This window comes from Corvus brachyrhynchos, unplaced genomic scaffold (genome assembly GCF_000691975.1).
Source record: "Corvus brachyrhynchos isolate BGI_N302 unplaced genomic scaffold, ASM69197v1 scaffold12, whole genome shotgun sequence".
Classification (NCBI taxonomy): domain Eukaryota; kingdom Metazoa; phylum Chordata; class Aves; order Passeriformes; family Corvidae; genus Corvus; species Corvus brachyrhynchos.
In genome coordinates this window covers 7538611-7555035 of record NW_008237885.1, presented here as the reverse complement: position 1 = coordinate 7555035, position 16425 = coordinate 7538611, and the positions used below count along the sequence as shown (strand labels likewise).

Sequence of the window (16425 nt, the reverse complement as noted above, 5' to 3'; positions counted from 1 at the left end):
CCATCTCACCAGCACCAAATATAGCTGCTATATAACAGAAGGGCTTTTTTTGTCTTTTACAATAACAAGTATTACTATCTTTCTACATATTGCTTCAGTCCAGTGCTGCAATGAAAGAAGAACAGGATAACCTATGTTTACTTGTTTGCTGTTATTCTGCCATTTTCCTCATCTTTACTTTGCCTTATATTATTTTCTTAACTGCAGTCTTGAGCAGGTTAGAGATTTGATAAATGTTCCCATTCTCATTTTCTGCTCATCTACAACTTACCTCTGTCTTACTACCTTTGATATCTTCTGCTCTTGGAATCTTGACACTCTTCAGTCATTTCTGGTTGCTTGATTCTACTTGTGCTGTCACTAATCTCTTTTCGCAAATATGCTTCAATGCTTCATCTTCATGAAAATGTTAAAGGATGCAACTGCTCCAGTGCTGAAATTTTATCTTGTAGCAAATCCTGCTCCAAATATTAAGAGGTTGAACAGCTTTTTACAGCTTTTTACAACTATAATACATCAATTTATAAGTTACATAAATTTAGGAAACTATAGAAAGAAATTCGAGAGATATATTTTTGATGTTTCAATTATTAAGAAACTTTATTTTGGGGGATGAAATGCTTAATGGAAAGTATTAAATAAAAGAATTAATTAAAAGAAGCATTCAAGATTGTAATCTGTACAGAATAGAGGAAAGCAGGTAAGAATGCACCTCGTAATTCCTTTATGGTTTATGTTTGCACAAGGCATATTTGCTAGGCAGGGCTTTTAAATATCTTCAGCATTTTTTGAGTTTGGTAGTTTTTTAAAAACAGATACTGCTTCAGCTAGAGTAGATTTAAGAATGAAGAGAAGAAAAAACCCACAAAAAATGTTACTAGATAATTTGCAGAGGAAATGGAAAAATTAATGTCAAATTGAATTTTTTAAAATATAAAGTTAAGGTTGTGTGAAATTTGGTTATTTCTGAATCTGTATTTAGGTTGAATGCCCACGTAAAACTTTTTTTCAGATTTCTCAATTCATTTTTGAATCTGGTTCCTTAGTATCTAGGGCATTGATTGTACAGGAAGATACCCAAAAATATTTTGCAACACATGATGAATTACAAACACTTTACAGAAGCAGTGGGAGGTATTGTAACTCAAGTAGTATTGAGGGTCTTGTAAAGCCATCTGGCCAGTTAAAATTAAAAGGGAGGAAATAATGAATAGTTGATCCCTTATCCACAAATGCACTATTTAACTCAGTTTAACAATAACTTAAACTAGATTTAGGATGTTATGAAAGTTATCACGAGTGAAAAGAAATGTGAAGCAAGAGATGACTGCAATCAGTAGTGGACAACCAGACATCTGTGATTAAAGAAAGGTAGCAATTTTGCACAGCCCCTCACAGGTTACATGAAGAATGGCTGCTGTGGAAGGAGAATGCAGAGACGAAATTAACAAGCTCTGCAGTCCTGGCCTAACATCATCTAAGAGGAGGACCAGGATGCATGACGAGGCATTGGACCTCAGCCTTCTTTATGGAGATGGGGAAGATGTGATCAACAGTTTCTTAACTATAAAATGACATCTTTGTAATAAATATGGAGCTATATTGACATGCCCTATATTTTATAATATTACCCCACAGATTACTATCTGTGATTTGTATGCATGTTATGGTAAGTCAGAACACCTGTTTGCTGCTACTGTAGGATTCCTTTGCCCAGTTTCTGAAGAAAATAACTAGTGAGTGCACCCAGAATATTTTCCCAGTCTATTGATCCTGTAAGTGGCACTAGTCCTCCTGTAATATGAGCAGGAGAGCATTCCAGATCTTGTATGCTCTAGGAGAAGTGATAAAAGGGAGGTCTTTGGAGACAGTGAGTAATCGGAGGGCCTCATTCCTTTTCCAGAGTGTTGACTCCCATGTAGGTGGCATGCTGAAGAAAAATTAGAGTATATTGTATATAATTTGTCATGAAATGCAAAAAAAAAATACTCCTATCTTGATCCTCTTTGTTTTCAAGGTTATTACTGAGAAAAGAGTAAATAGGCATGAATAGAGGAAAATTAAGTAAACCCTCAAAATTTCAAAGGTTAAATCTCTGCAGTGTTCAAAAGCTGTTTCTAGTATGAAGCAATTAAAATTGAAACAAATGTGTACAATCAAGATGAGTGAAAAATTTTAACTGTGAGATATAGTTGTGTTAGATCAAAAAACACAACTACATATCACATATGAGAGACTCAAAAAATTGGCCATTTGAAAAAGCAACAGGTACTTTGCTGATGCCAGGTTTGCACCCCTAAACTGATGGGGCAGAGGAGAGGTTTGGGTATGTGGTAGTCAAATTCTGATCTGCATAAAACAGAGGGGGTGCACACCCACTACCAGAGGCTGACCACGACAAACTCACTGATTGAGCTCTGTGAATTATTGTGTACCTGATAACCTGTGACTGATGTCTCAAACAAGCTGTTTTCTTGCCAGATAAGGAAAAAGTTTGATAAGAAGCAGATCCTGCAGAGGTGGTGTGATACTTCTGTCACGCAATTTCCCCTCTGATAGGCACAACTGGCTCAATTTGGGGCAGAGTGATGACAAAATTAATAGAGTTCTCAATAATTGGTGATATCAACAGGAACATCAATAAGACTCTTACACTGAACTTCCAGAGGGCAGACTTTGGCCTATTTAGGAGACTTATTCAGAGAGTTCCTTGGGAAGCAGCCCTTAAAAACAAAGGAGTTCAGGACATGCTTCAAAACAGAGATCTTGAGGGCACAGGAACAGACTGTCCCTGTGTGCTGAAAGATGAGTCGATGAGGTAAATGTCCAGCCTGGATGGGCAAGGAGGTTTTGGAGGAACTTAGGAATAAAAAAAGGATGTATCATCTTTGGATGGAGGGTCAGGTCTCTCAGAAAGTATTTAAGAGGGCTGCTAGAGCATGTAGGAAAATAATTAGGGAGGCCAAAGCTCAGCTTGAACTTAAGATGGCGACTTCTGTAAAGGATAATAAAAAGTGTTTTTACAAATGTATTAATGGTAAAAGGAAGGGTAAAACCAATCTTTGTTTTTTATTGGATGAGGGAGGGAACTTAGTGTCTGCAGGTGAGGAGAAGGCAGAAGTACTTAACGCCTTCTTTGCCTCAGTCTTTAGCAGAAAGATGGCTTGTCCTCAGGGCTGTCCTCTTGGGTTGGTTGATAGTGTCAGCAAACAGACTGGTCCCCTGTTATCCAGGAGGAAGCAGTCAGAGAACTGCTGGGATGCTTGGATATTCATAAATCTATGGGACCAGATGGGATCCATCCCAGGGTGATGAGGGAGCTGGCAGATGGGCTTGCAAAGCCTCTCTCCATCGTTTACCAACAGTCCTGGCTCACTGGTGAGGTTCCAGATGACTGAAAGCTGGCCACTGTGACGCCCATTTACAAAAAGGGTAGGAAGGAGGAACCTGGTAATACAGGCCAGTCAGCCTGACCTCAATACCTGGTAAGGCAATGGAACAGCTTGTACTGAGTGTCATCACACAGAATTTACAGGACGGCCAGGGGATCAGACCCAGCCAGCATGGGTTTAGGAGGTTGTGTTTGACCAACCTGATCTCCTTTTATCACCAGGTGACCTGCCTGGTAGATGCAGGAAGGGCTGTGGATGTTGTCTATTTGGACTTCAGCAAGGCCTTTGACACTGTCTCCCACAGCATACTCCTGGAAAAGCTGGCAGCACGTGTCTTGCATAGGAGCATTCCTTGCTGGGTTAGGAACTAGCTGGATGGCCGGGCCCAGAGAGTGCTGGTGAACAGAGTGGCATCCAGCTGGTGGCCAGTCACCAGTGCTGTCCCTCAGGGGTCTGTCCTGGGACCAGTTCTGTTCAATATTTTTATTGATGACATGGATGAGGGAATTGAGTCCTTCATTAGTAAATTTGCAGACGACACTAAGCTGGGAGCATGTGTCGATCTATTGGAAGGTAGGAGGACTCTGCAGAGAGACCTGGAATGGTTGGATGGATGGGAGGAGTACAATAAGGTGAAGTTTAATAAATCCAAGTGCCGGGTGCTGCATTTTGGCCACAATAATCCCCTGCAGCATTATAGGCTGGGGACGGTGTGGCTGGACAGTGCCCAGGCGGAAAGAGAACTGGGGGTACCGGTTGATAGCTGACTGAACATGAGCCAGCAGTGTGCCCTGGTGGCCAAGAAGGCCAATGGCATCCTGGCCTGTATCAGGAATAGTGTGGCCAGCAGGAGCAGGGAGGTCATTCTTCCCCTGTACTCGGCACTGGTGAGGCCACACCTTGAGTGCTGTGTCCAGCTCTGGGCCCCTCAGTTCAGGAAGGACGTTGAGGTGCTTGAGCGCGTTCAGAGAAGGGCAAAGAGGTTGGTGAAGGGCTTGGAACACAAACCCTATGAGGAACGACTGAGGGAGCTGGGGTTGTTTAGCCTGGACAAAAGAAGACTCAGAGGTGACCTTATCACTCTGTACAACTTCCTGAAATGTGGTTGTAGTCAGGTGGGGGTTGGCCTCTTTCACCAGGCAGCAACTGACAGAATGAGAGGGCACAGTCTCAAGCTGCGTCAAAGGAAATATAGGTTGGATATTAGGAAAAAGTTTTTTACAGAAAGGGTAATAAAGTGCTGGAATGGACTGCCTGGGGAGGTGGTGGAATCACCATCCCTGGATGTGTTTAAAAAATGACTGGATATGGCACTTGATGCCGTGATCTAGTTGAGGTGCTAGGACATGGGTTGGACTCAATGATCTTGAAGGTCTCTTCCAACCCAGACATTCTGTGAATTCTGTGAATTCTGTGAACTAAAGTGAGAGAAGCAGGGCCAAACAGCAGCCATATCATTAAAAGGGGCCATAAACAATCAGAGTCCACTGAATCACCCCCAGGCTCATTTCTGGGGCCTTCCACCAGAGGACTGCACACTATCCACAGTGTTGTAAAAGGCAGTGTAAAATTCCCCCCTGCTCAGGGGAGGCACCTGAGCCTGAATGCAGGTCAAACCACTGAACTTTGTGTTTCATGGGCTTCCCCCACCCCCAATAGGTAAAGACTGCACCCATCACTTTCACCAGTGGACATCAAAATTGTCACATTCGAGTCTCATCACTGCATCCATGTGTGGTGATATAATTTCTCTCCACCACCTACTTTTATCCTTTCTTTCTCTTTCTTTTCCTTATATATTTTCTTAAGCAATATTTTTAGACTTTTATACTGTTATATTTCTATAGATAATAACTAAAACAGTTACATACCTGCTTTCTATTTCAATCAAATTGTTCTGAAATGAACCTGCCATATATACATCTATATAAACACTGGTCCTTTAGTGTTGTTTCACTTTGTTTCTCCCCAAGTGATCTATTAACAAGAATTTGTTACTCTCACCTTCAGGTGCAGGTCATAACACCATGTACATTGTTAAGAAACAATTCCAACACATAATTCCCACAGAAGTTATAAGTATGTTGGCCCAGACTGGATATCGTTTCACAAAATGATTTTGGAATTAAATTTCTGTGGAATCTTCATTCCACAGGCTTCTCAGAACCTAACTGTACAAGACCTAGAGCAACCTCATCAAGAGCTGTAGTTAGACATATATCAAGTAGGAAGTTAAACTGAAAGAACTCATGGGCTCCCCTGCAAACAGATTTTTCCCTGTTTTTCTACAGGTCTTCAGAACACATCCACTCCAAAACAGTTGGTATGGGGACTCATGTATAAAAAAATAAACAGTAGGAACAAAGACATTGCCTGATTTTGTTTGTTTTCTTTGCAAATGCATTTCTTATGTGGGATGGGGACTAATTTTGTCAGAAACAGAAAAAGATTATGAGATCATATGCATATGTAATTTGTGATACCAAGAGCCATCAGAGGAGAAAAAGTTTAAAAAAAAAAGAATGGAAGAAAAAAAGAAGCAAGAAAGTAAAAGCTCTGAAAATCAGTAGGCATGTGAATTCTTGTAGTTTTATTTCAGGGCTAAGTATATGCACTGGGAACACAATATTAGCTTGATCTTGTACAAACATCTTGAGTTCTTATTGCTGTTGTGTAGTAAGTCAAGATTTATATTGTGAAGTGTACATTTACAATCCTTTCTACCCACGCTAAGTACCTTTAAAAATGCATCATCTGAGACAAATGATCAAGAGCTTATTGAAAAAATGCTGCACATTTATAACTGACTATGACTTTATTACAAGTCACAGACCATACATTACTTAAAATCTGGTCAGTATAGCAGCATGCCAAGGAAAACAATGTTTATATCCTACTGCAAGTTGGGTTTTTTTGGTTGTTGGGGTTTGGGTTTTTTTGGTTTTATTTTTCCTACAAGGTGTCTTCCTGGTAAGGATGATTTTCTGAGCATCTCCGTGGCTACAATTCTGCACAGGCTGCTTAATGAACTTTGCAGTGTCAGAAACCCCTGACTTTGCATACTGTACAGATTTGGATCAGAACTTTCATAACAACACACACAGCTTGCTGGATTTTACTTCATACATAATCTCTCTCTGTATATCACTGTTAATATGTAGCAACTCTCTGTCTCAGCAGTCTATCTTTACTATTCATGATGGGCTGGCCTGAATAACTCTCCTCCAACAATACTATCTATAACACAGATTCTGTCTTCTGTTTAAACCTAATTTCTAGAATACAGGTGTTTTTGCCATGTCTGAATCTAGCCTTATCCATTTTCAACCTCCACAGCTTAGTTAGGACTGAATGCAAACTACCTTGTATCCTTGTTTCCTTAAAAAGAGGAACTGAGGCTCCAGAAGGCATCTTATCTACTCAATTAATGGTCAAGAACCCTGGGTTGTTTTGCAGCATGTCTGCAGATAATAAGTTCAAGAGCATCAGAAAACCATAAAACCTTGAAGGAATTATTTCTGACTTTTGCAGGAGTCATTTAATACATTGATAGAAACCTATGGCTGTACTTGTGTCACTTCATGAGTTTCTCATCAAAACAGCAATAGCTCTGGTAGTGTTAATGAAAGAACATTTAAAGCATGCAGTTCTTTACTCTCCTTAGTTGTCCACTCTACTTCATAACTGTGATTCAGTGATTCTGTAACTGCACTTTGATAGAAATAGAAGGGGAGTTTTTGGGATAGCAAGACAAAAATCATGACAGGCATCTGAGAGTATGAAAATATTCTTATCTCTAATTAAAATCACTGAAATATATACTCATGGACTAGTCACAGTAATTGTTTTGTCCTGATCACACATTATGAATTCACCATATGGGCTGTTCTGCTGAAAGCTTTTATTTCCATACCCTCCAACTCTCAGAGCTAAGAAAATAACACATAACATTGAATAAGACTCCAACAGTGCATTTATATTGGTTCTCAGCTTGGTTTTTTTCCTGTGGCATTATCATCAAAAAGGACAGTGCATGCTTCTTCTGTCATGAACTAAATATGGAGACTTAGATGTTTAGAAAACTTTCCCAGATACCAGATGTATAAATTCACATTTGTTTTATTTCCATGTTCAATCTGGATTTTAAAAATGGAAAGATATTGATAATAGAATTTATATACACTTTAGCCAAAGGGCACTCATGTTCACTGAGAGGTTGCTGCTTTTTTCTTCCCTTTGGGCTCTCTGAAGGAGCTCTTGACTCCATGCAGCTGACTTGCTCAAAGCTGAATAAACCCACACTACGGAACATATCATTGTGCTGGTAGCTTTTATTTAAACAACAAAAAAAAATTACACTAATAATCATTTCCCAAGGATAATATCATGTGTGTCTTGTTATTCTGTTCAATGCATATGGGCAGATTTTGTTCAGTTACATAAGGACTGAAGTAATTCACATTATTCTTGTTTTAGATCAATAAGAGTGTGTGGTGGGTTGACCCTGGCTGGGTGCCACATGCCCATCAAGCCTGCACAATCACTCCACTCTGCAGCTGAACGGGGGTAAAAAAATGTAATGAAAAGCTCGTGAGTTGAGATAAGGACAGGGAGAGATCATTCACTCATTACTGTCATGGGCAAAACAGACTCGACTTGTGGAAATTAATTTAATTATTAACCTAACAAATCAGAGTAGAGCAATGAGAAGTAAAACAGATCTTAAAAATATCTTCCCACCATCTCTCCCTCCTTCACAGGGTCTACTGGCCTCCCTCCTGAGAGGTGCAGGGAGAGGGGGAATGGGCGTTATGGTCAGATCATTACATGTTTCTTTTGCTGCTTCTTTCTCAAGGGGATGAGTCCATGTTCCAGTGTGGGGTCCAGTCCTCTATTAATTTCTCTGGTGTGAGTCCTTCCCACAGGCTACAGTTCTTCATGACCAGCATTGGTCCCCCATGGGGTCACAGGCCACCTGCTCCAGTGTGGGCTTCTCTTTTCACAGGTCTCCAGGTCCTGACAGGAACCTGCTAAAATGTGGGCTTTCTACAGGATTGCAGCCTTCTTTCAGTCATGGTCCTCCATGGGCTGCATGGGAACAGCTGCCTCATCATGACCTTCACCACAGGCTACAGGGGAATCTCAGCTCCAGCACCTGGAGCCCCTCTTTTCCTTTCTTCCTCCCTCCCTGACCTTGCTGTCTCTATGTTATCACATATTCTCTCTCTTCTCTTCTCTGGTCTCTATCACTTCTGTGTCATAATTTATTTTTATTTTCCTTCTTAAATATGTTATCACAGAGGCATTACTACCATCTTTGATGGGCCTGACCTTGGCAAGCTTTGGGTCTGTCTTAAAGCAGCTGGCATTTGCTGTGAGACATGGCAAAAGCTTCTGGCAGGCTTTTACAGAAGCCACTCTGGCAAACCCCCGTGACCTGCCCCACTAGCAAAACCTGGCTGTGAAAACCCAATACACAGTGAAATCAGAATCCACCATTTTGTTTTCGAAAAACCTAATTCTTGTTAAATTTATGTTAGACACAGAATTGCAAATGTTAAACCATATCCTCAGTCAACATAAATTAGTGCAGGTCCATAGAGTTCAATTGAGTTATGCAAATTAATCCCACCTGATGGTTGTCCGATCTGTTATAATTAGGATTGTAATATCAAACCTCTGGCAAGATAATTGTTCAAACAATGGAGATCAGTAAGAAGTGGTATATTTACTAAGTTTAGGAAACTATATACAGGCTTTCAAACAGAGACATTCACAGGTCTTTGAACAAAGTACAGATCTGCAATTATAGCAGAATTTAAAATGGATGTGAAAATAATTATTTAATTAGCTTGCACATTCCATTAAATTTAATAAAATATCCACATAGAGGATACAACAAAGTTATCTCTTTCTCCTTGCTTTGTGGTATTCTACTGTACAAGCATTGGAATGAAAATTTTATTTTAAAGAGATAGAGTCACATGGGGATATATACAAAACAATTAAATATGCTTAATTTACATGAAGTTATATGAATAACTTCTGATGAATGTGTTGACAGGAAAAATATTCATAGATGTTGGAAGGCCGATGCTGATTTTAGTAGAATTTATTTATAGAAACATACTGTGGTTATTATTTACTTTCCAGGTACCAATAAAAATAAATTTCACAAGAGGATTGCAATTTACCTTTGAATATTTTCCATAATCCTTCATTGATGGATTGTGATGATAAAAAAGATGAAGACAGATATTTCAGGGCAACTGAAGAATCTAGTTTAAACCCGGAAGAGGTTGAATGGTCTAACAAAGTCCAACAAGTTGGTGACCCTACTCGCACAGGTGGAGAGTTCCTAATGTAAAGAAAAAAAAAAAAAAAAAGGACAAAAGGAAAAATAAATCTTCATCTTTTGACAAGTTTTCAGTCCTTTTCCCTAGTAAGCTAAACTAATAAAAGTATAAAGGGTAAAGTGGAGATTAATGCTACTCTACAATTTTGCCCCAAATATCAGAATCTATTTCCAGCCTTTTCATAGTAAATCTTGACTAATATGAGTCCAATATGGAGAGAAGCAATATGTGTGAGACCCATAACATATTCCTAACAGCAGTTGGAGCAGTGAAAACCATTGCTTTCAGCAGTACTGATCCAAAATCAAATCTGACTTCACTGAAAGTTATCTCTCCTCTTTCTGTCAGTAGCAAACAATGAGGCTTAAAAAACATCCTTCATTGCCTATTCCTTTTCATTTTCCTCCAGCTAGTAATTTAGGCAATTCCTATTAAAGAAGCTAATAAATAACTATGGAGATCATTAATTTGTTTGACAATTCTTAAATAATATCACATTCTTTACGTTCATAACACCTTTTTGCACAAAAATTTTCACAATTTAATGGACCATTCGCAAGTCTGTATAAGGCAGGTATCCCTCAAAAGAGGGAAGTACTATGCAGATAGTAGATTTTTAATTTAAAACATTATTTCTTATAATACGTCCTCACAAATCTTGCAATAATTATTTTCTTCTCTATCAATAATTTCCTCACAGCATGTATTTCACGGGAAAAGGACAAGATAGTCTGTATTCTTTTGCTGTTTGTTCTCAGTCTGCAAAGATTCATAAAAGTCTGGAGATAAAACACCCACCAAGAGCTGTTAATAAGGCTACTCCTGTGATTCGCTACAAAGAAATTCAACATAATCTTTCAAAACCTGCAAAGAATCAGACAAGAACAAAGAAAATACAACGTTGGCATGCAGTCTGCAAACACCTATACAGATCAAGAAATTCCTGCTCAGAAGTGACCTTGCAATTTAACAAGACTTGAAGTTCACATCATCCTCCTAGTCTCCAGATTATTCTGAAGTATTGTTTTTAGCCATATATTAACACCTATTTAGGACTTATACTACCCAAATGCACACATACATGACATTTGCATAGAGGGCTCATAGTAACTTCATGTGAAAGACAACTGAAGTTCATATTTAGTCCCACAGATCCAAACACATTTCTCTGAGACGAATCTTGCATGCCACCTGAGAAAGACACCATTAGTCCCCATGAAACTCAAAGTATGTTATGAATATCAGTTCTAAGTAACATCCTACTATACCTGAACATCCTACATTCAAAACCACTGATTAATACAGAAAGTTGAACTTCAATGAGAAACAAATAAAAAAGAAACATAGAATAACTCCCTTAAAGGCTGCAGTATTTTCATACCTTTTTCTTATTTCTACTTTTGCACTGAATTCTTTGAGCCTTTCCAAAACATATTATTATTTCCAATACACCCATTCTGTATTTTCCTGGTGAGAAAAATATAACACCTAGTAGGAGTCTGATTCATATCACTCTTTGGATACAGATTTACATCCAGATTATTCATTTAAATAAATTTAATTTAATTAATTTAAATTAAAATATAATTTTATACCATTGCTTTTTTACTCCTTGTAATTAGGTTTAATCAAAACTTTAATCCAGCAATTTATTTATTTATTAGAGGTGGTAAGAGAGTGAGACAGATCATTACCTCTTTTCCTGTTTCTCAATGCAAAACTCAGATTTTAGTTTCTGTATCAGTAGGCTTTTACATTAATTTAATTTCTTAAATTGATTTGTTACAATTTTTAATGAGTTATAATTTTTGAAAACATTCAATATGCCACTTATGTTCACTTTTAATGACCCAACCCATTACACTTGTTGCTTGAGACTATGATCACAGAAAAACTGGGCCAGGTCCTTAAATCTTCATCTTTATAAACTTATTTTCAGATAACCAGGTCAATTATTGGCACTTGTGGAGAATTTGTCACTTCTTTCAGGAGCATAAGTTTCAGATAATGCATGAGTTGAAGATAATAACAGAGACAAATTGGCTTTAAAGTGAAAACACTGCACTCCACTGCAGGGCAATTAATGTAAACATGTGACTTCACTCCTCTAAAAGAAAATGCAAGCAGCCCTTAGAGACTGGATTTGCAAACACGAGCTACAGAAAATACTATGATTTTTTGATTGCTTCTCAAATTTTGTTGTTTTCTTCATTTTTTCTCTTTACCTTTCATATGTGTTGTTCTGTCTTTTTCACTTTCTGTTTGTTACCTACGAAATCCATCTCTCTCATTCTTTTCTCCACTCCCTGCCCTCCACACCAGGGAGGAGTTTTGTCTCCATTTTCTCCATGCTCTCTCATTTGGCAGTGTAGACAGCAGTAAGTCCCCTGTAGAATTTTCTTCTTCAGGCCGAACAAACCCAGTTGTCAGCCTCTTCCCATATTTCATCGGGTCCTGCGGCAAATGACATAGCCTGGGAGTGGCTGTAATTCAATCATAAGGGATAAGACAGGAGTGAGATTGCAATCTAAGGTCAAGAGACACACCAGTCTCTGTGAGAGATGCAGAGAATCTTTAAGAAGAACTGACTGAGAGCACTTACAATGGTGACAACCTGCTCAGGTGCTTCAAAAATCTGAATGGATTGATCAGGTACAGATACTCTCCACCCAACCCTTTACTTGACAGGATCTGGAGTAACTCGGGGAGACACCTGAAGGAGACCAGTATCACACACAGAACAGACAGGACTCCTGCACTGGCCAACATGACCTTTCTCCAGGACTACATTTTTTTCCCTATGGGAAAAGGAGGTCATGTATCACCTGTCAACATTAAACATGTCTGTAAGGGAATGTGCATTGGTATTCCAGTCCAACATTTTGTATTAAACTGCAATCAATTTGGTATTAAACCACAAGAATGACTGTTGATATAGTGGGATATCATTAGACTAATCACATATCTGTAACATGGGGATGGATGAGCATCAGGTTCTGGAAGCTGAGGTCATGGCAGAAGCTGTCTCTGGGCTGTCTCTGGGCAAGGGATATCCATCATGATAGAAGGGTGCATGCAGATGCCTAAGTTTGGCCAGTGAGCTGCAGAGTTGTTGATGGCCTGAGGGCAGGCCAGAGAGATGGAGGTGCTACTCAATGGTGAGCCCGAGAATAAAGGGTAAATATCTCACAAGAGACTTACTTAGGATATATATAATTCCAAACTATGTGCCAACATAAAAAAAATCCTCAGCAGAGAAAAATATTTGCCATCTCTTTCTGATATAGTTTTATTTTGCCTTTTGAGATCATTTAGTAATCTAATTTGAGCTAGTTTGGAAGTCTACTGTTTGGTAGTTCAAAATTATAAATGTTAATAAATGTTACAAAATCTTCCTATATGGACTGTTGTGAATAGGTAAATTACATGGAAAATTTCTGGAGTTTTTATGTTAGAACTTCTATTTTCCCCCAAATTAAATATATTTTTAGAATTTCTAAGTTAGCTTTAAAATACTGAGGGTTTTGTTTTTGTATCAAGAATTGGTGAACCAAGTATTTTCACTAAAATTTCATGTTCAGTTTAAGGACTGTTTGTTGCAGTGAACCATGGCCAAAGCCAGGATCAGCCAGATCAAGTGGACCCAAAGGTCCATTGGTTTGATGCTGCCCCAGTCCAAAAGCCCTGAGCATTCATAAGGCTGTGGAAAATACATAAATCCGTGCCTTAACATTGGCTGCAGCCCTCCCCTCCCCTTATTTCTCATATTTAGTTGTCTTTCCAGAGAGTTCTGTGTTCTTCGGTTGTTAATTGGTCCTTGTTATTCCTCCCTGCCTACCCCTTCTCCCATTTGCTGTAATTCCTTCTCCCCACCTTGGTAACACCCCCTGGCTGATGTTCCATTGGTTACTGTGTGTTTTCCATGCCCAGATCGTGGGAGTACAAGACTCCCTGCAAGCTACGCGGCTTTGGCTTCTCTCTGTGGATTTTTCCCTGCAATGAGCCCCTTCCCCCATGAAGAAGTCCCTCCGTCTTTTTCCTACCTCCTTGTGTGCCTTCGACACTCGTGGGCAAGGCGAACCCAAGCAGGTGCTTCGCCGGCCCTCCTGCACCATGGTCGGTCTCTGTCCATCCTCGCTCGAGGCAGGCAGAAGACAGCTCAGTGCCCGGGACATCGTGCCAGCCGGCATGGCACCGCGGCTCCTGTTAGTTTCTGCGGTATTAGTACAACACAACAAACTTATTTACATATTTCTGTTAAAGATGTGAGAATGAAAAACATGAGATTTCTATAATTTCATTTTATATTCTATGGTATATAGCATGCACTAAAGTTCAAGAGGATATAGTGTTAGAATTTTATTTAGATAAGAATCATTTGCCTTATTTGAGTCAAGAGGATGTCCCTGTAACTCTAAGGTCAGCTGATTTCTGACCTTAAAAGCCACATCGTAATCTCTTGCTTAAGAGGTTCTTATACCCATTGCCATACTTATGATGGGTGTGGAAAGTCACTTTTTTGACTATTCATGTATTTAAGGTTTTTTTTTTATAGCTATACTTATGATAAAATCATGGGACATGATGAAAAAATTACACATTAATTTTAATAATATGGTTATGAGACCCATTCTATCCTAGATACACACACCCCAGAAAAAACCTCAATCCCCCATAAAACCCCCAAACCCACCAACAAACTTCATCTATGATATAGTTAGTTCTTCCTCAGCAAGAGAGAAGAACCAGATTGAAACTCACTTTCAAATATCCAAAGGTAGCTTTTTAATTGAGCCAACCCTTTTGCTGGGATTTGCAGGAAGTATTTGCTTTCCACCATTCCTGATAGATTCTCTGAGGAAAAATAACTGTTAGACTGTGTTGTCAGCTTTCAGCCTGCTTTATGCTGTTCTAATGCTGAACCAGAGATAGGAAATATTTAATTCATACACATGGTTACCAGTGTCACAACCCAGAATGACCTATCTTTCCAGATTTGCTACATTTGAAAGAGCAGAAGCAGAAAGATATTTTCCTGCAAAAATTAGCATCTTGTGATTGTATTCAAGACATGTCCCCAGGGAAATGCAGGAAAATTAAAGTTTAGTAGGATAAGGAGTTGAAATTTTCTGTATATTTACTTTGTTGTAGATATAGGTGTTGCTTTGGATTATTTTTTGCGGGAATTGGTGGGTTTTATGAGGAAAAAATATGTTGTGTACCTCTTTTCTGTATCCCTTATGCATGTTAATATACCTGTCTTTTATTCATAAGCTATTACAGTCATTCATTATTCTCAAAACCATAAGAAAATATTTGCAAATCTACCACACATGACAAATTGTATATGGCTTTCTTATCTCTTTATTATATAGACTTTGACTTTAATACTACACATGGATTTGTTAAAAGCAACACTTAATTTTAAGGGAAAGTCTCTCCCTCTTTCTCACTCTTCTCCAGCAGACTGACACTTTGTCAATGCTGACATAATGCTTTACCTAAGCTGATAAATGCCTGAATTGGTTTCCATTTCCTTATGAAAAGTAAAGATAGAAAGGCTTTAAATTGAGATTAAAGAATTTTCTCATCTTCACTGTAATAGTTAATAATTCCAGTTTGACAGTTTTTATGCAAAGATAATATTTTTGTATTTTAAAATGATAACAGATTTTAAGAATATTAAGACATTATTCATTTATATCTTCTTAGAGGAATTGTACCCCAGAGAACAATTTGGACATACATATTCTCAATTTCAAAGATTTTCTGAAATTCTGTTCTAATAAAAGCATCAAATGGTATCATATATATTAAAAAAATTCCTAGTAAGAACTATTCTACAAATTCTTCCAAGGAAAGTAATTAGTTTTGATACCTCTTTATTTTATAGTCATTTGAGAACAATAATTTTAACTCTTTTTTTGGCTACTTATGAAAAAATTACATGTTCACATGGCAGACTCTATTATTATCTCAAGAGATCCTAGTGGCACAAGCTCACATGGGCTTCATGATAGAGACAAATGCATCACCTCGATGCATCACCTCGTCTTTTCTTTCAGAGACCAGTTAAGAAATTTGATATAGGCCAAGTTTTGGGGAATATACATAGGGGATCATTATCAGAGGTTAATCTAAATAGATCATCTAATTATTTTATTACATATATATATAATTTATTGAATGTATATAATAAAAATATAGTGTTTTTTAGCCATTAGAAACAATATTTACTGCAAGCAATGTTGATAACAGAAAGATGTTTTAGCTGTTGCTGAGCAGTGCTTGCAGAATCAGGGCCTTTTCCACTCCTCGCACCACCCCACCAGTGAGGAGACTGGGAGTGCACAAGAAGCTGGGAGGGGACACAGCCAGGGTAGTTGACCCAAACTGACAAAAAGGATATTCCACACCATATGGAATCATATTCAGCAATAAAAGCTGGGGTAAGAAGAAGGGCACAATGGTGTTTTGTCTTCACAAGTGATTGTGGGATGGAACCCTATTTTTGGAGATAGCTGAACACCCACCTGTGGTTGCAAAACAGTGAATGAATTCCTTATTTTTATTTGCTTCAAAGTTCAGATTTTGCTTTACCTATTAAACTGTCTATATCCCAATCCACGAGTTTTCCCATTTTTGCTCTTCCAATTCTTTCCCCAGTTGTACTGGGA

The 16425-nt window shown here is 38.5% G+C and overlaps 1 pseudogene; it reads left to right on the top strand.

The window, feature by feature from the left end:
• Positions 1-2835: 2835 nt before the first annotated feature.
• Positions 2836-16425, top strand: part of LOC108446295 — a 112935-nt pseudogene continuing 99345 nt past the window's right edge.